Here is a 24,711-nt window from a genome sequence, read left to right on the forward strand (position 1 = left end):
ATTTTGGTTAATAAAGCTGGCAGGTAGAGTGCAATCATTGCTCTGTGGCCCATTTAGGTTTCTCTTCCACCAGCTGATGGGTTTATGATTAGGTACGATTTCAGTTTACCAGGATTTTCTTTGGTTGAATACAGCACTAGTTCTCTTACATCTGTGGCCTGTTGGACTCCAAAACCTACATATACAACATATATACAACCAATCATTGGTAGAGCTCATGCATTTTTTTTAAATTTATTTATTTTATTCATGTATTTGATCAGGGACCATGCAATTATCATAGAACACATAGAACTGATGCATTACATATAGAGTGTGTAGCATTGAGCTAATTTGCAACTCCCATCCCTGGTTGGGCTTTTAAGTAAAAGTAGTCAAAAGATCAACAACACAAATAAAAACAGCACAGACAACATTAAAAATCCTTTAACCTCCACCCACACACAAACATGCACAATGACACAATCCACAGTCAGTCGGACCTTTTAGATGTCATAGCTAGGTACATTCTTGTTTTTCTTTCAGCCAATGCTTAACTTTTGCTGTAAAAGTTTTTAATCAAATAAATATCAATGATAAACTAATATAATTCTCTTTTCTGTCCGCTGAACAACATTTACAACATTTTACAAAATACCACAGTCCCTTTGTGATTTTTAATAAAGAAACGGGGAGAAAATGGTACAATGAGCATGGTTAAGATGAAAGTACCATTAAGCATTACCTGTATGAACAATGCCACTGATAGAACCCCACTGATTCTTATTCTTCAAGATTATGCTTTTCACTTTAGAAAGTCTAATGATTTCACTTCACCAAATATAATGATTTTTTTAGTGGTTGTTGTGGTGGTTCCAGAAGTTAAAAAGTGAAATAAAAGAGAATGTGTGTGTGTGTGTGTGTGTGTGTATATATCGAATATATAGATCTAATTATTACTGTGTTGCAACGAACATTTATTTTACAGTTGATTAATCTGTCAAATATTTTCTCAGCTGATTAGTGGTTCATTGAAGAAAAAAATCTTGTTTTGTCCACAACCCAAAGATATTTCATTTACTGTAAAAGAGGAGTGTAAAATCAGAGAACTTTCAATTTTTTTCTAAAATAAAAATACACAAACCAATGATTTGATTAATAGTTGACAACTAGTCGACAAGTTATTGCATCTCTAATGTACGTACTCCTAAACAGCTGTTGTGGCTGGCAGAAAACCAGCAACAACACTTTACTTTCACGTATTCCAGTCAAACAAGACCAATATTAGAAAACATGCAGAATATTCCCAAAATTTCTTAAATTGTTGAACTGAATATGTTAGGGTTAAGAGTATTTATGAGGCTAGAGTAGAAGTTCCCAGAGTAAGGAAAAGAAGTGTAACTACACTATATCAGGAAGCTCAGTTCCTCTTCACCATCATTATCTCTCATCTCCTGGCAAACTTGGGACATATCTATCAAGTCCGCAGCAGCTCTATACCACCAGTGCTCATCTCTACCCTGCTCCCCTTCTACTCCTGTTTCTTTCAAGTCCTTCTCTCTTCCTTTTCACGCCCAAGAGAGGAGACACATCCATAAATCTCAGAGTAGCTAATGAACTGCATTTAACAATAAAATGCACTGGAAATGGAACATTTCATTTACAAGAAGATCAATGGCAGTGACAAACACTCTTCTCGGAGCGACTAGTTAGCGGGATGATGTTCCGCAGGCAATCCAATCAATCACCGCACACCGACACCAAGATCAATCAAATGAGGAAAAAGAAGAAGGAAGAAAAAGACTTGAAGCTTTTTTCTTCATAGTGTATTCATGGTCTTTATTTAAATAGGGCTACTAATCACTAACTGAAAAGTCCACCTACTTGTTCTCTTATGTCTTGCAGTGTATGGATACTCTCACCATCTCTTTTTCTTTACATCTAGTCCCGTTTCTCCCTGTTTCTCCCTCTCACCCTCAGAGAAATGGGGAAGGCAGTTGAGAGGCAAGAGGAGGAGGAGAGTGAGTGATAACCATCCGGGGAGTCAAGTGCTCCATCACCGCCATCCCCATCTGCGACCCGACAAGTTCATAATGCCAGGCATCTGCTTTCATTTATAAAGGCCTCACTTAGCCCTCACACACACACTCACAGTCTCTCCAGCTCTTTTGCTACGCCTTCGCCTCCTCCTCTTGCGTTCTCCCTCGTCACTCTTTTTCTCCCCATCCGGCTGGCTGAGAGGGAGAGCACTTCTTGTCCTCTTCCTCACCTAGTCCTCCTCATCTCCTCCTCTTCTTCTGCTCAAGCCCTCTCAAGGCTTTTTTTCTCTCCACATTTGTCCTCCACAGTTGCATCCATTGCTTTCTCTTTAGATCTCCATCTTCTCCTCTCAGCACCCTCCCACTCTCCAACACAAGATACACAAACTGTAAAGTGGTGCAGATGACAGTGAGTAAGAGTTCTGTTTTACTCATTTTCAACTCCCTTAAATCAAAAAGATATACAAAACATAGAACGGATTTAATATAAACTACATTTACTGTAATTTTTTTAAAGAAACAAAAAACATTAATTTTGGAAACAGACTGGAAAATCAATTTGTCTGTCAACATCGACTGTCCTATAATTTCTGCCTAGTGGAGATATAAAATTCATAAATGCTGCCTAAAGAAACAAGTCTGTGACTGGTTGCACAGTAAAACACATGCAGCATTATGTTGAGCTTTTAAATGCTTAGAAGAGTTGGAACAATGAGACAATTAATTGATCGACAGAAAATGATTCTGCAACACTTTTCACAATCAATCATCACATTCTTTACACAGCTAAGTAAAAGTTTGGCAAAGGAAACGTGTGCAGCCATTAGGTGGTGCACTTCTCTCACTGTACATATGAGGGACCTCAAGAGAAGACAAAAAAAGAAAGAAAGAGAGAGAGAGAAGAAAAACTTGCTTTGCCCATTATAAAGTAAATTTTCTGAAATGGGTTTTTATCATGAAAAATAAAATGCAACATCTGTTGTAAATATATTTGGATACATTAGTGTGTCCTCTGAGGGCCACATGGAAATCAGAGGCAGTCTGTGTTTGTGTATGTGTGTGTACACATGAACGCATGCACTCACTTGTGCGTGCACGTGAATGCGTGCCTCATTTATGCACTGAAGTGGCCACACACAGTTTTAAGCAAAAGGCAGAACAGAGCATTGAACTGAGGAGTGGACTTCTCTTTTCCAGGAGGCTTTTGTTAAATACCTCTTGAAGTACCTTTGATGGAGTACTTCAGCATTAAACTTCTGTCTGGAAAAGTTAAAAAGGACAAATGCTGTAATACGAGAGAAAGATCCTGAGTGTAGAAGAAGTAGAAACCGAGAGAATGTGGCTTATTATTGTAATTACACTTTCTCCAAAGATATAAATACAAAGGCTGTCCTCGAAGGATTTTCATCAAGCAACAGCCATTTAGTACTTAAGAGAGTAAAAAGCGCTCCACTCAGTTTCAGCTTAGTTTGGCTGAACTTCTAAACTTAAATACGTCTTGTAAACAATAACAAATTAATTCCAATTATCAATAACAATATATTCAACACAACGACCTTCCTTGACAAATGTGTCTACATACATAATGAAGAAGACTTGCATTATGCTTTAACAATAGGTGTGATGATATTGCATTATCCATTGGTACTGGCCAATAAAAGGCTTTAAAATAATAACACTGACAGGCAGATAACATCTGTCAGGCTAAAAGTTTAGAGTTTAGAATATGTTACATAAAAATGGCAAGCTTTACATGTACGTTTAAGAGGGTTTCTTATTTTGTCTAGTGAATGTCTACATTTCAAAAGCAATGCATTTTATGCACCAGGCAGTACATCAGTAGAGCAGATAAAATAATATTAATTCTACTAAAGAAAACACCTGACGTTCCATGCAATTACACGTTAAAAGTATATCGGCATCAGCGATCAGTGAAAATGGGTTCTAAAATGTCATAAGTTGGATATCAGAGAAAAAACAATGTTATGCATTCGGAACAAACCGATTTGAGTTATTCAGGGTTATTCAAGGTGATCAAGAAAGATAGATAACCAATATACAATTAACCCCTTGACGCCTATTGCTGCGAATTCACAGCATACAACTTTCATTCAGACTGCAGCCAAGATAGCCTATCCATTCCCCCAACGCCGGTTTGTGCATATTCAATACGTACCTCGGAAGCTTTTGCAAGCACTGGTTTCTCATAGGACCAGTCGGAGTGGGACCTAATTATTATATATCTGTTCTATGTGGAATAGACAAATTAACAATCTCCACTTATTTTAGCATCAGCTGGAAAGCAAAAACACACAATTTTTAAAAAATGTATTTAATTGTAAATAAATTCAGGTGTCAAGGGGTTAATGCAACATATTAATACCATGTGATGGCAGAGAACCTGTTACAGTGATTCCTCGTCTATCGTGGGGGTTTGGTTCCAGAATCCCCTACGATAGGTGAAAATCCACAAAGCAGTGACCTTATATTTATGTTATTATTCATATGTATTTTAAGCTTTATAAACCCTCCACACACTTTTCTAAGCCTTTCCTAGACTCTTATAAGCACTTCCTTTCACAAAAACACAACACCACAGAGCAACACTATGCGCAGCGATCAGATGTCCATGTGAAATGGACAAGGCGAGATGCTGAATGCTGCTATACACGGGAGATGGAGGAGATTGATGCTACAGTCGTTAAGCAAATCAGCACCCAGCGCTGTATGCCACGCGTTTTATTTCGATTTAATATTCTTTTAATTTGCTTTCTTTGTTATTTTTTATGTCTTTTAAATATTGTTTTCTATATTTGTAGGCTAGAAAATGCTTATTTTACCATAAAAATAATTAAAATAATAAATATATCTTAAAGCGCCATTTGTTATTGTTTTCTAGACTCTTTTCAGGGTAATCTGTGGCTGCCTCCCAACTTAGCTGCTAACACAGCTTTAGCCACTGCAAAAGAGGCCAGTTGTCAGCGTTACAATGATCGTTTTTTGTTCTTTGTTTTTGAATGTTGTGTCTCTGCTAGCGATATGTTTTGGTGAGTTAAAGCTGAATGCTGAACTGAATGTAACGTTAGAAAGACATCACAGTTATTTCAGCGTTAGCCGCTAGCTAAGAAGCACAGCAAACGTCTTAGTGATAGCCTTAGCCTTGCTCCATCAGAAAAACAAGTTCAAGTTATACTGACACAAATAAGTGCCTACAAACCCGCCTAAATTACTGATCTGAACAGCCCTTTAATCTTAACAAACCTTCACTGCCGATTAGGATAATAAAAGAAAACAATCATATCCATTTTACAATAGTGAACTTATCAGTATGGTCAATTATAAAAGTTTTGTTAACTGTCAACCATTAAGAAAGAGAACTCTTCAATTAAAAAAATGCTCATGTCACCGGTTTTATAAAAATCATTGGGGCGGAAGTCAACTGATTATCAGTCATGTGTTTTACCATTTTTCATTTCTAAGAATTGGTGGCGATATCCTGTTTTATTTTGTTTTTTCCCTAGCTAGAGCTCCAGCTGGATGAGTTGAGTGGTAAACACCTGTGCTGGCTTGTGGGTTGAGCCTAGTTAGGCTATTCATCTGTACAGCTCTCTCTCTCCACCCTGCTGTAGTATCACCTTATACATGCTTTTCATTCATTTACTCACCTATTTCATGAAACGTATGCGCCCTGGTGCAGTAAACGTCTACCAGCCACAACAGTACTTTGTCACATCATTTACTGCTCGTTGTTTACAGCATTAACAGGGATCTCCTGAAGAATATGCAGTCACAAGCCAGATGGAAAAAGTAGTCAGTTATGGGGGAGAAAAATTCTGGTCATAAGAGTCTCTATTTTAAAGCCACTATTCCATCAAATACATTCATTTTAATTATTACATATAATAATTTGACTACCTGATTACAAACATATTGAGAAAAGTTCTAAGTTTCTTGTTCATTTCAGCCCACAGTGCAAAACACTCATTTTTAACTGATCAAAACATTTGTAATTAAGAATCATTAGACCTTTATTATTATTTTTGAATTAGTTATGGGCACTTTCAGTGTATAATTTATCAAAACATGCCACAATAATGGTTAACATTTGTTTTATTAGGAATACTAATTTGATGTTTATGTTTTGAAGCAGAAACTAGTAAAAGCAAAATGTTGACACAGCAAACTGCTACCTCGTTAATGAAAATAATTTTTTATTAGAATTAAAAATTAATAGAATAAATAGTCGACGGTACTTAAATGAATATTTGGCTGTTTGGTTGGCAGCCAGGGTTTATGAAAAACTCTGCATTATTGAAAGATGTTGCAGAAGCTTCCATAAATATCCAAATTATTCTGATCTACTTAAATCACATTATCCAGCTAAATTTGTTGTGGACTTGGACTACATCCATGTTTGTAATGTCAGAGTGGCAGAAACATGCTAACAAAGAAAATGACACTGGTAAGTGTTTAAGTTTACCGTGATTTTAAAAAAGTGATAAAGGATTTTGTTTAACAGTTGCAAAGGCAATTCTTAAATCACTCACTTATCTGTTCTGCCGGTTGTGTTCAATCATAACACACTTTGTTCATTGTTTATGCAGTGATATGTTCCTTCAGCGTGAGTGCTAATACAATTAGCCAATGTCTGTGGTAATGTACCAACGAATATGTAACAGGATAACGTTATTTCTTTTACACCGACAAATCAAAGATAAGATGGTTTTACCTTAGCTGACATGTTTCAACTGCAACTGCAGTCTTCTTCAGAGCGTCATCCGACGTGTGCTGACGTGTCCTTTTTTTATCAGGTGACCGGTCTGACAGATCTGTCAGAATCTGTCAGATAGGCCACGCCCCCCGCCGCCAGGTGCTCTCTGGAGGATGGAATCCCAGGTATTAGAGGGTGTAGGCCCCCTCGTCCCGGTTCATGGAGCAGCTCGCCCGTCACCTGACCGGTCACCTGATAAAAAAGGACACGTCATCACACGTCACATGACGCTCTGAAGAAGACTGCAGTTGCTGTTGAAACATGTCAGCTAAGGTAAAACCATCTTTGATTTGTCGGTGTAAAAGAAATAACGTTATCCTATGATAGTTAACGACAAAATGAACATCATTGAAAAAAAAAGATTATGTAACAGATTACTCACCTTTGTGAGTTTTTCTATTTTCTCGTTGACACTTTTAACAAGGGTGCAAGCTAACATCAGGTAGATCACACCAATTTTGTATGCTCTAGCTGACAGACAACACAGGACAGAAATGTGTATCTGACAGTAACTGTATGGCTCACAGGGCAAACCAGGGAAATTTCATTCAAATGACACACACCAAGAGGTTAATAGTAAAAGAATCACTACACCTTTAGTAGGCATAATAATAAACTATTAGAATATTAAGTATAATCCATGCTGGAAATAAGTTGGCAAATACATGTTAATGAACCTCTGTAGGCCTGTCTATCAAGGCCGCTGTGCCCTGTTATAGTTTATTTTTGTGCATAAATGACTTTGATAAAACTTGAGTAATTTGTTGGTTCCTCAAAAGAAAAATAATGAACAACAATATTTCGCAAAATTTTGATAATCACTTTTACATTTCTGTTATCCAGTGGAAACGTTAAACATCAATGGTTCCAGCTAAAGAAATGTTCTGAGTTTTGGGTACATTTTGGGACATGTTGTAGCTTCAAGCATAAATAAGTTAATCCACAAAGTAACTAATGGGTAACTCATAATAAATGTAGTCATTGGTTGCATCTCTAGGACTAAAGTTTAAAATTTGTATTCTGAGTATTTTAATTATCAATCAAAGAATAAACTAAGTTTTGTAAATTATTAATTGTGTCTGTATACATAGCTGTGTGACATAAAACTTGTTCATGTTTTGGCATCTTTTACTGGCTCTGCAGCAGCCGTTTACCGAGGGCTACACGTCCTTGTGACAGTGTTGTTGACAGTTGACAGCTCCCTCCCTCCGTGCTACTGTCTCCCCCCAGCTGGCTGGCTCGAACGCTAATGGTCGCCCTCAGTAGGAGCCGACGGGTCGCGGGCGCCTTTGCCGTCATCATTAAGCACCATTGGTTTAATGAACGCAGCGTTTAGGAGTGCTTGGACCTTCATGCTCCACTGCCTCATTAAGTGGAAAGCAAACTAATATGGGGAGCAACCTAGAGCTCACCTCTAGAGATGAGCGAGAGAGCAACACACAGACGCACACACAGAGCCGGTGTCTGGAGGAGGCCTTTGATGTAAAGGGCTCGAACCAAGTTGTAAAAGATAACAAAGCAGTGGTTATTACAGCACTGAATTTGTAGTAGCATTTGCTGCAGTGGTAGCTGAAAACTGAACCGGGGTGACAGTAATAAGTCTAACACCATCACCGGTAGAAATTCCAGTATCTTTAGTTTAAGTATTGGCATAAGCACCAGTAGTTAAAGTTTCAGGAGCCATTAAATGTATATTAATGTACTGTGTGGACTGTGTAGGGACAGGTAAGAAGTTAGTAAATTATGTCAAACACAATACATAAAGATTCTTAATATATTGGTTAGATATTAACTACTTCAAATATCATTCAGTGAAAAACCATGCAACATCAGGCTCCAATTTCAAAAATGGTACAATTCTCTGCTTTTATGCCTTTCAGACCATTGCAGATTGTTTATTTTAAATAGTCAAGGTTAAAAGCCTTGAGCAAAAAGAAAAGCCATGTATAAACTAGGCAAAAGCAACAGACACTTTATCAATAGCAGGTTTAAAAAGAAATGCTCAATAGAATGTTGGGTAGTTTCTTTTAAAAGCATGACATGCAAACATCCATGAAAGCACCTCAGGAAAACGCAAAACGCTATCACGTCCTTGATAATTGAGCCCCTTTGCCCTCCATTGCTCTCCCTGAGGATTTCAAGCATAGGCAACACAAGTTCTGCAGTGACTGGTGGTTCTCCTTATGAGATGGGCTTTGTGGTAAAAACATCCACAAGACCCTATGTTCCCCCAACACCTCTATACATGCCACGCATTGCCAACCGACGTGCTCTGAGAGCTGACTTAACTTCAGCATGGCGTAGCAGTTTTGCTCTGGCCGCCCTCTGTGAACCTCTAGATTTTTCCTGAGTGTAAATGTATTTATTTATTTGTGTTTTTCATTGTTATGCTAAAATTAAAATAATCTCCTGTGTACCTTACAATGTAGTTGTGCTTAAATACAAATTAAGAAAGTGAAATTAAAAGTAAACTTTTTCTGCTGACCCATATCAAAATGAGTCATTAAAAATATTAACAATCGATACAATCGACTGAAATAAAACATTTATTGGGCTAAATTTTTTTAGCTATAATCGCCTAATTCTGGTATTTGATTTTATGCAGAGTAGGAATAATTGCACAGAATTCCAGCATACAAATGTCATGTGAGATGAATTTGAAAAAATCCAAACTAATAAAGTCAACTGGATAAACAGTTAATCAGAAATTTGTTTAAGGTGTTTAGTTATAAAACCTTTAAACCTGTGAGTCAAAAATTTGCATTTTACATGGGCAATACATGGAACTATTCTGGTCTAATGAGGATAATCTAAATTTGAAGGGCACACTCCTGAATAAACTATGGCTTTAAAATATAGAAATGTAAACCTGGAAAGTATCAGCCCACATGCAACATTCAAAATCCATACACAGCACCCTGATTTCAGTCATGACCCAGTTTCGGTCTCAAGTCTTTAGCTTTTACAGGAGCTGTGAATGAGGGAGACTTCTCAACCTGCCGCCCACACCTTCAGAAGGCTGTGCCAAAATCTGCCCACACCTTGCCATCCATACTGCCATTTTGTCCATCCACACATCCCCTCCTGCCCCCCTTGCTGCCTCCTCTTCTTTCCTCATACCCTGCTCCCCAGGGTGGGCCTGGGTGGAAATAATTCCCTCTCTACACAGGAACAATTAAGGGCTCGGCTCAGGGCTTTATGGTCAGAGGAGCAGCTGCTTTTTGCCATTCCTGGGTCCATAACTGTCTGAAATGACAACGTGAGGGGTAGAAAAGCATCATGGGACCCTGCTAATTCTATACAAGAACCATAATTCTTTTCTGTCTATTCAGCATACATCACACACGTCTGCAAGACAACTATAAACACATAACGTCACAGAGTATTTGATGTCTGTGTGACAGATTGGAGTTGCAGGCAGGCTATAAACATTTCTTGCAGGCAGATGCTGTGGAGGTCCAAATAATTAGGATGGTTCAGTTAACCTGAGCGGGTGGCGCTGAGGAACCATAATTTTTCTAACAGGCATAAGTTTAGAGACAGAGGCAACAGGTAAGAAAAAAAAAACAAAACGAGAAACTGTATCCAATGCCAAAATGCCATACAAAGACTGCAAGTAAAAGGTCAAGCCTTAATAAAATTTCAAAAGACAAATGGTAGGTGACTCATTCAAGAGAAGTTGCAATAAAACTTCCCTCCTGAATTAGCCACACTGACAAAAGTCAACATTATGGACCTTTACTCTCATCATATTGACTGAAATCTATAAAATCTCGATCAAGAAGTTAGCTTCACTGACCTTCACTATTCAGCTCAGTCATAAGAGCCTCCAGTTATGCAAGTAAGCGAGTCAGGTAGGTGATAGAGCCTATTTCAGACACAGCCCCTCTCAAAAATTACAAAGGGTGAGCAAGTGCAATAGATGCTGGTTCTTTCATTTAATAAAAAGTCAAAAGGCACAAGCCTGTGTAAATAAAAATGTCTGGGGACGAGTCAGAGAGGTGCAGATTCTGACATAAAACTGGCAGCAACGTGATTTCACAGAAACTAAATGGAAAAATTAAAACTGTTAGTCAAAACCCAACCCTGTAGCATTGTTCCACTGTCAAGGGGAGTCCTGTCCTGTGCGTCTATGTTGAGGAGACAGTATTTAAATGAGCTCAGTTTGGGGAAAAATTGTTCACCTCTATAGAGGGTTTACTTTTACAGGGATTTTTATAAGGATAAGGCGCAGCCAACAAGTGTGAAAACATAAATAGCAATATTTACAACCACAACTATTCCTGGCTGATTAGAAGTTTGTTAGTTAAGACTCATGTTATCAAATTAATCATTTTCTATTTATTTATTGACACCTCGACTGTACAATTCAAAACAATATGCCACGATGATGGTGAATGATAATATATCTTACTAGAAATATAAATGTGCTCTCATTCAAAAAAATGTTTTTAATACCATGTCTTCTCCACCCTATGTCTTTGCTTCAAATTGAACTATTGATAAAATTACACAATGCCAGGAATAACCCTGAAATGACAAAACATGTGAATCAATTGATGTAAATCATGACAATCTACTGAATCATCTCAACCTGTAGCCATGTCTTTGCTTTGAAAAAAAAAAAAACCCTGTAAATTCAGATAATTCATTCATTTTTAGCCCATAAACATCTGTGTGGTATATCTTGAAAATGGAGTGCTTTCAGTGGAACTTTTAAACCGCCAAGTTTCTGCCACCAGTGTTCAAAAGCAGCTCATCTAATGAGGATGTCCCCTGCAATCAATAAAATTAAGGTGTTCTGTCATCAGTTACTTTATCAGTATTTTAAGATAACTCTCCACCATCCACTTGGCACGACAAAATGCACCTTTCTATATCATCATGCCTGCATTGTTTTGAAGCGGACGCTAGTGGTCATATAATATACACAGAGAGCGAATCACAACTTGTTAATCAAAACTATTTGTTTAGAATCAAAAAATAATACAACGAAGTAGCCAGCTGGACATAATGAGCAGTCAGCTGTTTATCGTGCAGCTGGTGCTTATGGAAAGCTCTGCATCTAAAAACATCTAGTGAACTTCCTGCAGTAATGGATATTAAATCTGATCGTCACATCAAGCTTGAACAACAGCAACATTCAGGAATTCATGTGTGTCATCTTATAGCACACAGTCTCATTAGAGTTGTTGAATGCCACTATAGGACATATATAACCTACAACCAGTAGTAGATTCTTGTTTAGAATATGGAAGGAAAACAGACACGCTTTCACAGGTAAGCTAGTTGCTTGCTGACATTGGGACTTTTATAAAAGCCATGCTTCTTTGACGTTAAAGTACACTAATGCAATTATTTTTTTGTACTGTGTCTTTGCATGTGTGTAGGTCTGTGGATGACAGAGCGAGAGGACGATGGAGACAGGAAGAGTTGTGAAAAAGAGAAGTGAATGAGGGGGAAGTGGGGAGTGAAAAAATAGCTTGGTCTTTGGCTGTTTCATCTGAAGTGTTGATAAGCGACAGTGAGGGAGGTGTGAATGGTGTTAACAGGGTGCCCGAGAGAGGCTAATTGCTTAAATGGAGAGTCTAGTCATTATGGAGACCCTCAGAGTGATTAGAGAAAACAGTGAAATGATAATATACAACAAGTGATTCTGCAAGCCTCATTCAACTTTCCCCAAAATACTTCAAGACTCTGCTTAATAGCATTCACAAAAAAAGACTACAATGAATAAGTGGGTGATGCTAAACATGACTGGAATCACCTTGGTTACCTGTGATGGAACAAGTGTGGGATGAAATCTGACATCTGAAAAAAAGCTATGTTTGGAAATTATACATTGAAAAAATTTACAGATAGAATTTAATTAATTTGTAGCTTAATAAAAATGTGTATTTATGGATTTGTTTGATTTCATGCCTTTTTTGAAGTCATCAATACACTGATTAATTTGTTAATTTTCCACATGTCGGTATTAGAATTTTGGAGCCAAAGGACGTAATTACAAGAATTCATAATGACAAGTGTGGTGCAGCTGCAACCTTAAGAATCTGAGCACTGTTTTTCTATTAAAAAGGAAACAGTGGCTGAAACAGGAGATTAATGTTCTTTTAAATCCTTGCTATGACTGCTAATAGTACTTCATACCAAAGCATACTTCTACTCCATTTATTTCCTTTGCTTGTCTACGATTACTCCTGCCTATCCTGCTGATGATCTCCATCCCTGTCTCCATCTCCTTTAATCTGCTTATTATTTTTCTGACGACAGTCACGCAGCTCAAGGAATAACATCGTCATTAGGGCTTGACCAAGAAAAGCCGGATATCTCTCTCTGACTATTTTGGCAGCGGGAGCTCAGGACTGGAACTGGAATAGCCCAGTAATTCTACAGATGTCCTATTGATTGACTCGCTGTTGAAATCAATAAAATTGAGTTTTCAAAATGCCTGGGCTATCACCGAGACATTAAGGTTGCTCCTGGATAAAGAGGGAGATTTATGGGCCAAACAGCAGAACGGACTGCTGAATAGTAAATCACAAACCACAGGATGCTATAAAGAGAAGTGCTTGTGGAGTACTCAATGAATTGTGAATGTCTCAAAAGCCTTCCCTACAATACCAGTTCATTGTTTTGAATAATATATTTAACACATGTTACCCATAATAAACATGTGGCTATGACTCACTGGTTGCCACAGGAATTAGGCATTCTGCCTCCACATTACAGCAAACATTAAGTGACCAAGCTTCACTACTGTACAAACACTTCTGAGGAAGCAGTGGCCGTGTCCACAAAGGGTTAACTCCAAATACTCATTGTTCAGACTCACTGGGGCATGTGGCCTCATTCAGCTACCTGAAACGCCCCCACCACGCCCCAGAACTACTCACAGCCAACATCCCCATGACAGGCAAGTCACTGTATTCATTAATTATCAACTCCATTTTTCACCGCAAAACTGTAAACAAGATGGGGAAATTGGGAGCTCGAGAGCGATTAGCGAGGTGAGGCAACGAGAGGAAAGAGGACGAAAAGACGAGGCATGAGGCAAAAGAAAAGGCAGAATACTTTTGGGCAGAAGGGAGGACCAAACGTGGGGAACAAGGAAGAGAAAGTGACACATTTTTTTAGCAGGGTTTCTAATTTTTTCCAAGCAAAGGATGTTGCAGAGGCATCCCAGTCCCTGTTCCCCTCCTAATTATTCCAATTATCATGGCACACTATGAAAACGTGATTAATAACACAGAGGATATTGTTGTGGCAATTAGCCATATGGTGGTGGGACTCTGCTCTGTCACGATTTTGCCATTAGCATCTACTTATGTTTGTCAGAGGCGTGCAGCCATGACAAGCTCAAGTTCTGCTCACCTTGCACTCCCCACTGAGAGGCACACACTGGGTGAGGAGGGAGCTGGGTATTCCTCCTGGCTTCTCGCCTGAGTGAATTTTTTATGCGGCATCCGGTCGGACTGGGGACAAAATGTCAACTGGCGTCTGGGACGGCCCATCAAACTCTGGTGCTCCTGGGAACAGGAGGAAAGAGGGGGAGGCAGGAGACACAAAATGAGACGAATTATTTGTGCTTGTGTGTTATTCAAACATACACACATGTATTGATGCATATATCAGCAAGCTCTTTATCTCTGCTCTTTCTGTATACTTCCCTAAAACAAAAGTACACGTGCACCTTCACACACACGCTATACATGCTGACACGCAAACACACACTAGGTCATGGTCAGTCATGTTAGTCGAGTTGAATCCGAGTCCGTCTCGACAGTAAGCAGTTTTACCAGCGAGAGCCCCCTTGTTAAGACCTGTTGGTATTCTCCAGATGGCAATAAAAATGCATGAGGTCTGCTGGAACCGTGGAGAAGAGCTCAGCTACTTAAGGAGGAAAAACAAAACCTCAGAGAGAAAGAAAAGCAGGTAGAGAGTGTCGCCAAGCTGATACTCCAAGGACTGAGGAGAGAGCTTCAGATGTGTGCAGAACCACTACGGCTGATGGTGTGCACTTCTGAGAACTAAGGATGTGCATCTTGTTATCTATCTTATCAACTTAAGATGTGTCATCTCGCTATGCCACACAAGCTGCCATTTGACTGTCAAGAGTAATGCTCTGTGGATGTTTGAATATCATTTCAAAGAAGTGAGAATGATGAACAGGGAGCAGTGTTGCAAACTTTGGAAAGAAGCGAATGAGATCTGCCTCTAAACAATCTGGCCCCTGTCTGAAGAATGTGGCACACTTAATTGAAACAAAATGAGTGACTGACAGGCAAGTTTTTGCTGGACAAAAATTCTAAAACAGCACAAACTGGATTCAGATACTGGGATGATCAAATATAAACACACTTGTCCAAACTCGGACAAGTAACAAACAAAATTAAGCTCATCAGATTAAGCTGATATGATGAAAAATGAGTGCTGTAAAGAAATTGGGTCAGATTTTGTGACTGTTGTTTGAAGAGTAGAACCACTGTATTGAAATGACTGGATTTCAAATGTACATGTACTGTACAATATATATGTTTCAGTTGTACATCTACTGTTAAATCCACACTACATCGCTACTGTTATTAACATTGAACTCACAACTGGTTTGACAATTTGAGGAGGATTTTAAAAAAGATTTTGTCACAGAAAATAAAGAGCTGAACAAGAACCACAAATTACATAAACTGTCACAATTTTACTTTTTGAGAAAGGCATCTTAACACAGTGGGCATTCCTCTTTCCCTCACTTAAGTAAATTAGAGCCATAATTAAATTCATGTGGAACTCAAAACTTTGCACATTTTTCAAAACAGCTGGCACACAGTGACAACAGGACCTCTCATACATTCAAAGCTGCAATATGAAACCTTGGTATGGAAGGCAGTAAACTACAGTATGAATCACACTGCTGTCCTCCATGTCATTCTATGTCTACCTCAGAAAATTTTCAAGCCTTTTTTTGAGATACAGCACAACGGCCCTACTGCTAGAACCTGCCTACTCATCAACAAACAGAGAAGAAAGCGAACAAGGAAAGAGTATCTGACAGCAGCATGGATGGCCACATTATATCAGGGCCTTAATATGGGCTGAGGAGTGCAGCTGAAGAGGAGGGATATGGGACTTTTCATAGCCATAATTAAAACCGCAAGATAGATTCAGTAATTGAATGAAAAATCAGGATCTGAGCAACATCTGTGCCAACCACATAAATCATTTCAATGAGAGGCTTGAAATGCCATAAAACCCGTGTGACTAGGAGTCAGAGAGCCTGTCAAATGCATCTTAGGGCAGCACGGATGACAAGATAACAGACATTAGACCTGACACTTTAATTCACTATCTTAAATAAACTGGGACTAAAAAAAAAGCCCAGTACATGACCAGAATGTCACTTTACAGGGCTTCAAGAAATCAATGAAATCCCACAGAAGTGTCAAATGTTGGTTTTGTTCTATTTTTACCTTCAAGGAGAAATTTGCTACAAATGCTGCTGTACTTTTCTCTGCTTAAAAGGACACACGTTGTAAAGAGAAGGACCTTTTATCAGATTACAAAGCGAACAAGACGGACAATCAACTGTGAAACTTCATGACTAGAGACTGGCAGGTGGCTGAAATCTTTCACTGAAGCATTGTGCAAAGAGGGTCACGTACTCCGCTTTTGTCAAGCCAAATCAAAAGTAAATGAAAAGGTCACTGTAGCGTCTGTATTATTTCCTTTGTTGCAGGTGCAACGAAACATCAGTGATTACAACATAAACCACAAACTGTCAAATCGAAGTGAAGTTTGAAGCATGCATTGTGGAAAAGTTTCAAACCAGAGCCAAACCATTTATACAACTTTGAGACAAAGACTGACAATTTCTAAATTAAATCAACACAACACATACTGCAGGCATTTTATTTAATTTGAATAAACATACTAAGTCACAATTCAACCCACCAACTAGGAACTAAATTTTACCAATTTAACAAAAAAAAAAACATAGTCTTCTGCCTTTAACATTATACAAATTTAACACTAACTTTTCTTTTCTTTCTTTTTTACTTAATCAGGGTTTTGTCTGTTTGCCCTAACTATGTCTAGACAGTGGGCATGATTGATCCATAGTTGCCAATGAGTTTGCGCTGCCTTATTTGACAAAAATATGTAAATTTGTGGTATTTAGGACTATATGCTTGACATTATGCTTGACTTTAAAAAAAACACAATTTAGCAAAACTTGGAATCTTCCTGTCAAAAATTCCTCTATGCTGAAAAAAGCCTGGGAATGCTAGGGCAATTGCCACATGTCAACTGTAATGGAAAGTAACCAAGTTATTATATTATTTAGAGCTGCTTTAGACTTTATTAACTCACAGTATAATAATGTAATTACAATTAATGCCACCTTTCAATCAATCATTACAATCCAAAAATACAACATACACAACAGACCACTCTGCATGATTAGTATTTTTACTTGCAACATAGTGCTTCTACTGTGGTACTGCTATACTGTCTACAGTAAAAATTGTCAGTACAACTTCTATTATTGCAAACCAAATACTGAAGATTAAATAAATAATAATTAAAAAATTGTCTTCTCAACAGAGTAGTCAAGTCAATTTCAAACTGTTGAAAATTGGCTTTTTAGTTATTCACTTACACAAAACATTATAAAAACACCTGAGAATATAGACATACACCATTGACTGTGTATAAGACATACTTATGATACAAAAAACTACTTTGTACAGTCTTGTATTGTAAACAAAAATCTGTTATTTCGGTAACATAGCAGACATACCTCTGTGCTCAGCAGCTCATCCAAACGTGAGTTAGCTAGCCAGTCAGTCGCCCCCATCTTTAAATGATATTAAAAGTCAATTCTCTGGAAAGTGGCATTTCAAAAAATATAATGTTATGTCTGCAATCTACTAATGTAAATCTGCACGGACAGCGTACCTGGAGATGTTTTGTCTGAGATGTTTATTCTTGTGTGCAACAACAGTAAAGCCGCAGCTACAGACAGCTCATTTAGCTAAAGTTGTCTGCCGTCGTTTCACAAATGGAAATGTGGAGCGCCCCCACGGGTGGTCCGATAATTAGCTAATATGTCCCGAAGTGCAGCGCTGCAAAGCTTCCACACTAAAAATAGGTTACCTGACTCTTTGTTTTTTCTTCAACATGTTTCCTTTAACGTGTCAAAACGTCCCAATTTTGTGAATTTCACTTTGCGGAACTAATGAAAGGCTGACTTGCGTTGCCTATCGGCCATATTTATATGTGGAACAAACTGCGACATTGACCTTCGCTTCCGGTATGATGACCCAGGAATTTTTTTTAAATAAACATTTTTAACCTTATTTAAGTAAATAAATCACAACAACGAAAAAGACTACAATGATAATTTTGCTGTATTTTAGAAGAAAAAAATGTGTGAATTTCATCAATTTTTCTTTTAATTTTTCACTCTGAAAATGTAACTAAAATTTTTAAAAAAAGGTGATGTTTCAAGACAGAAACTATGACTAACTGTTGTACACAAAACTAACTAGTAATGTTCAAGACTGACAAATTTATACTTTTACTCTAGTAATGCAGTGTTTTTCAGTAGATTGCAGCATCTGTGGAGTAACACACAGTGCAGCTCCCAAACAAAGTTTTCCCCCAAAATTCCTCATTTACTGTAGATTCTCGTCGTACTAATGTCAGTGAAGAAGCTCTTTATCTGGCTGTTCTTTAAAAGTAAACAAAGTTATGAATTATAACCACCCACTGTAATGAAAAGTGACAACACAGCAGTTGAGACAAATTATGAGCGCGCACAGCTGATATTTAGAAAAACAGCGTGTTAAAGTTAATCTAGTAGTGCTAATGTAGCACAGGTTATGTAGCTCTAATGGTAGCATCACTTTCAGTCAGATACCTTTCATACTGTTGTTTTCTTTTCCCAAGCTAACCCAGACAGCAAACAGCATTTTAGTGCACAAGTATGTGAATTGTCTACCGAACGTTTAAAGGGAGTGCAATTCAGAGTTTGGGATTGATAATCTTAACTGAATTTACTGAGGAGACTCCCTCTTACCTGATGTATCACAGCAGGGCAGAGACATGGACGCTGAGCTCTTTACATTAACCTTGTCATAGGCCAGAATAACGTGTAATCATGATAACTGCACACAAAGATGGCGACAATTGTGTGCTGAGAGTGTTTAGGTGATGTAAAAAATAAAAACACAAACATATTAATAAAGTGTCATCAATGAAAATCTGACTAAAATTAATTTTTAAAAATTCAAAGGAGTAAAAATTGAGTGAAACGAAGACACATTTTTGTCAAAAGACATCAACAAAATTAAAATCAAGTGCCAAAAATAACTCTCTGATCTCAGTTAGATACAATGAATTTAATGCTTATTATTGCTAAGACTGAATGATCCAACCCAATTTTCTTTCACGATCCACTCAGCTTAATTACTATTATTTATAATTAATGATCTATGTCAACCATCTATTACAGCAACAGTAGTTTTTTAGACAAATCCTGAGAGCTGCATACTGCAAAGCGGTGAAAAGCTTTGTAGTAGCTGACAAAACTTGGAGTTAACTTAGATATACTTAAATACAATTGAATCACAGTGCTAACTAATTAACTTTTTCAGAAACGTAATTAACTTTTGCAGAAATCAAAACTTACCTCTGTGGCTCAAATGTTCACCAACATCTGAGAAGCACAAACAGGGGCTAGGGTTAATTGTGTTGAATATACTTTGATGGGATTACCTTAAAATACACAGTATTGTTTTTACACTCTTTTAACTAAATTAGCTGACAGTTGAATGCTTTTATCTAACTCACTATAACCCATACAATCAACCAGGGCTGTGAAGGTGACACATAAGCCCTCCCTGAGTTTGGTTTACTTGCCTAAACTTGAGCATTGCATGTGCCTGTGACAAATGTGACACAACCTTGTCACAGCTGATGACTCCTGTAGGTCTGCAGTTCTTTCCTGGACATTTTTTTAAAATAGTGTTATTCAAAAAGACTTTTTAAAGCCTTGAGTTCTCAAAAACTGTGCTACGTGGGAATCAGTTGTCTCAAGATGACTTGTAACTTCACTAGTAGACCATAATGTGCTTTACTTTCATGCCAACAAACATTTTGTAGGAGGACTGTAGGTGTCAATCTTTTCAAACGGCGGATATATCATTTTGGGATCATTCTCTTCCGTCTGAGATTTGCGACTGATTCAGACTTAAATCTGAGAACTGCCTCCCCACTCTAATCTCATTTTCTTTATAAGCATCTGGGATTTCATACATATCCTTATTTTCATTCTGCTCTCCCACCTGGCCACAAGGAAAGTTCCTAAACCACAGTTTCCTGGAGTTAAACTGTAAATCTATGATCTAAAGAGGGAGAAAACCCACTTAGCTTGGTGTTGTAGCAGTGGGTGGCTTCAAAGGTAGTCCCTTGACGTCTTGGAGACAATTTCACCCAAGACAAAGTGCAACCTTCATTAATAAAAGATTCTTCACCGCCCAAAGCAACATAAGGCTCATTTAAAGTCCTCCTTCGACTCAATGGGGACACTCTTCTCACAGGGAGATCCGGTGACTGCACAGGGATTCTGGGATTGACATTATCATATTAAGAGTTTTTACTACTAAATGAAGTACTGCTAAAATAGTTTTTTTTTTTTACATTGACACCTACTCTGACAAAATGTTTTATTGTCATCTCGAGTTAATAAAAGCTGCTGTTTGTTTATCTCAAACTTTCCTCACTTATGATTTTCCGAATCCCCCCCTCAAAACATATTCCTGCAGATATCATGTGATCAAGAAATTAGTCACACACTCTAATACATTTGAAAGGCATGTTCTCTGAGTAGACATGATCCCTCCTCTAATTATTCAATAATCTAATGACACAATTGGTCATGGTGAGCAACACCACGTGCTGACACCAGATGGTGGCTTTTGCAGTGAAACCCCCCACACACCCTCTGTGCATCTTCAATTTGATTCAAGCCAGAGAGAGTCTGTGCTCTACAACTTGTCAAAGGTGATTTGAGGGATTCATCACTAAAATCCTCAGTTAAAAATTAAAAATCACAGACTTTTATCTCATGGAATTGCAGACATCGTATGTGCGGGATAAAACAGAGAGTAATTTGTTTTAAGATGTCGTGCTATCAGTCATTTTGAACCAGCAGGTGCACTTCATGTCCAATCTCGCTCTGGAGTGAAACTGGTTATCTGAAGATGTAAAGGCTGTTTTCAGGCCCTACAACATCCATCGACTGTTGTTGCTGCAGCTTAAGGGACTGAATGATGTGATGGCCTTGATCTGAGGCAGCCTCCTCAGGGCTCCTCCAGGGCAGAGGGACAAAATGTCAGGGAAGGTTTGTGCAAGATGTCGTTACTGCAGGAATATGTGCTTGTCTGTGAATGTCAGTGTGTATTGAAGTAAGTGTGTGTGTGTGTGTGTGTGTGTGTGTGTGTGTGTGTGTGTGTGTGTGTGTGTGTGTGTGTGTGTGTGTGTGTGTGTGTGTGTGTGTGTTTGTGTGTGAGTGTCAGGGGAAAGGTGCATATTAATAACGTGCACTGCATGGCTTTTACTTCCTCATGTCACCTCCTTGTGGGCCTGTCTTCATGCTGTATATTTAGTCATTTTAAAAGATGCACTTGGCACCTTTGAATGTTAGTGCCTGCAAATAGCAGAAGGATTTGACTGAATTACATAAACAAAACCCACAAATCCTCTAATGTGACATCAACTGGACACAACATGTCGTTATCATCCAGCCAGTAGCTATGTTCCTATTCCACCATACTAATTTTGTATGGTAAATATAATATTTACAGCCTATTGTTTTTGCAGTTTGTGTTCAATAAATAATAATACTTCACAGTTACTAACAGGGCATCCATGGCTCATGTGGTGGAGCAGCTTATCCAATAATTGCAAGTTGGTGGCTCAACCCCCAGCCTCTCCACATGTCCCTGGGCAAGACAATTCAACTCCAAGTTGACATGCAAGGTGTATGAGTGAATGGGTGAATGAGAAAAACACATTGTGAAGACTAGCTATGGTTAAACACATACTATTTAACTGTGAAAATAATGAAATGTGCACCGTCAGAAGTCAGTCAAACTGTGACTCTAAAATAGAAAAACTTTACAAATATGGTTTAGTGAGTTTGTTTTTTATTTTATTTCCAATTTTTCAAGATCTCTCTGCAGCTGTCTCACCACAGTTCACAATATATTATCATATGTGCAACTGTAAGAACAGTAGCTTCTCTGTTTCTGTTGAAGTTACATGTCAGTGTGTATCAATAAACACTCGAAAATCACGTATTTTTGCACACATACTGACTTTTTTGGGGTGTAAAGGTGGTATCTGTGATTCTGAGGAAAGATTGTTGATATTCAGCCAGTTATTCTATTGAAACAGTTAACATGTGCCAGATTTACACCCCTCTTGCTCCCGCTGCTCCTTTTTATGTCACGTCCCATCCCTGTTCATTCCCCCCTGAAAACACTGGAAAAGTGTTGTCAGATTAGTGGAAGCCACACTCTTTGTCAGCTGTTTTTTTCTTCAGACAGCACAAAATGCTGCCAAACCATCAGGAGATATTCTCTAAAACTGATTTTAAAAAAATCGCATACTCCACCTTTAAATATACTACTAATACAGTGTTGCCTGTTCCACAACAATTCAGAATAACTTGTTTACTATGAGTCATTCTAGCTAACAGGTTAATTGAAATAAATTTATAGGGTCACATTTTGGACCCACTTTGTCAAGGTAGTAGTTAACTCACTCTGTTTTGTGTTTCCACCCAAATACGGTAAAAGTGAACAACACTTCTTCTTGGGTGGTAAAAGCATTGAAATATTATGTATCCAGTTCTGAGTAGTTCACAAACCTGACTGCAAAGTTTGCATTGGAAATTCTAATATGGCTTCAGAAGCCAATATCTTCCTGGAGGAAAAGAAAAAAAATATGCATTTAATGATTTCTGTGCACCTTTGAAATGAAGAATTTCATAAAATATCTTGTCAAACAACAAATCAAGTGCCTCCTTTGGTGTTCTGTTATTCATAAACTAAATTATTTGCCTGTCCTTGGTTATAGCGTACTGTACATTTCACTCCAAACTTAGTAATACATGTTTTTTTTTCCAAAACAGGCTCATCACAAAATGTTTTAAATTCCAACAGACATAAATGCAGATAAAAAATGAAAAAAACAAAACAAAAGCAAAAGCAGCTGAAGCACTAAGATATGCTTGATCATCAGCATTAATTGGATAGTGAGGGAGGATAGGAAACTTTAAAGCCATAAAAATCAAAATAAATAATTGCTAGGTGAAACTCCGGGAGAATGCATTCTCTATCTGGTTGATCATAAATCCTGAAATAATGACATGCTTACCCATAAATGACTAAACAAGGGGCCATTAAGGCATGCATGACTTCTCCTGATGTCTGTGTAGCAGATGTTAATAATTTTTCCATAATGGAGAAGGAGAGAGGGAAGGGGGAAACTGCTCTAATCATATCAAAGAAAATGTCAAATAAGGGTCAGCAATGTAAACATACTAAACATGGAAATGAAACTGAAAGTATAAAGAAAGAGACAGCATGCTTGTTTACTACATCTGAATCATTTAATTCAGATGTTTAAAAAAAGGAGAGGAAAATTAAACCAAAGCATTGCATTCATGAGAAGATGTAAGAAACTGTTTCATGTTTCTGTTTTAGACGCAGTGTTGACGCTCGGGAAGGTAACTTAACAGCTCAAAGCAGACGTAGATGTTATCACTCCTCACAGTGTATCTGCACATCTCTTGTGTTCTCTTCGCTTTGCCGCCTTCTCCTTGTTGTTTTCAGATCTTAATGGAAGATATTTTCACGTTCGGGTCTAATGTGACGCTGCAGCTGATCAGCCCCAGTTGTGAGCTCCTTATCGCACACGGATTGGTTCCGCATGCAGTGAGACACGAGATTATCAGTCTATTAGATTCATACTGGCATATGGCACTGATCACATTAATGCTGATTCTGATTCACCCCACCTAAAACGTATTATTTCTTAAGGCTTCGCTGTGATCTTATCAGCCAGACTGTCAGATAACAGCCTATCTGCTCACAAAAATATCTGTCTCCTCTTTTGTGATCAGGCACTATCTTCCCCATTGTCTCAATTAAGCACTTTGTCACTTTTTGTTTGTTGTCATTAAACTGTCTCATAAACTGGTGTATAAATTGACACAAGATGTAAAACCCCTTTTGAAGTTCAGTGTACAAGTTTTGGCTGTTTTTCTTCTTTTTTTAAAGTCTGGGAGCATCATCACTGCTATATTAATCAGTGCAATATTGTCATCTTGAATGTTATGCTTTGTTTATATTGCTTTTCATTCTGACATTTTATGATTGCTGTAGTAATTAGAGCAGGTAGATTATTGGAGCATGTTATGAGACTTGCTGCTTTATCACCTGATATAAATCTGGAATATTTATACTGCTTCTGTGGTGAACAACTGTAGTTTTTATTGACAAAGAAAATAAAAAAACTTTGAGCTAAAGTACTTTGAATTACTAAAAATTTCCCACTTTTCCCACTGATGGCCATAAACCATTAAAAAGTGTAATTTTGTAATGGGAAAACAAAAAAGGACTTTTAAACCATAGACAAACTAAATGCCATATGACATTTACTTAATTAAATAAACTCTTTTAGTTTCAGCAACTGACATAAAAGGTGACTTCTGCTAAACTGTTACATTTAAGAGATTTCACTAAGCATTCGGTAACCTTGAAATTTCTTCTGTTCAAATGACAGATGAGACAGTTTCACAAGTGTGAACAGTCCTGCCATATGTGCTTTGATTTCCCTCTGTTTAGTAGCTTTGTT

At 37.9% G+C, this 24,711-nt stretch overlaps 1 long non-coding RNA gene across 1 annotated transcript; it reads right to left on the reverse strand.

Annotated features, from left to right (window-relative positions):
- Nucleotides 1–324: 324 nt before the first annotated feature.
- LOC118470047 (uncharacterized) lies at nt 325–18,016 on the reverse strand. Its single transcript, XR_004847050.2, has 5 exons — nt 17,941–18,016; nt 14,164–14,318; nt 6,748–6,981; nt 5,684–5,790; nt 325–2,405 (listed from the first exon to the last, which is right to left on the reverse strand). It is a non-coding gene; the product is annotated as an uncharacterized LOC118470047 (long non-coding RNA).
- Nucleotides 18,017–24,711: the final 6,695 nt, after the last annotated feature.

This window comes from Amphiprion ocellaris, chromosome 9 (assembly GCF_022539595.1).
Source record: "Amphiprion ocellaris isolate individual 3 ecotype Okinawa chromosome 9, ASM2253959v1, whole genome shotgun sequence".
NCBI lineage: Eukaryota > Metazoa > Chordata > Actinopteri > Pomacentridae > Amphiprion > Amphiprion ocellaris.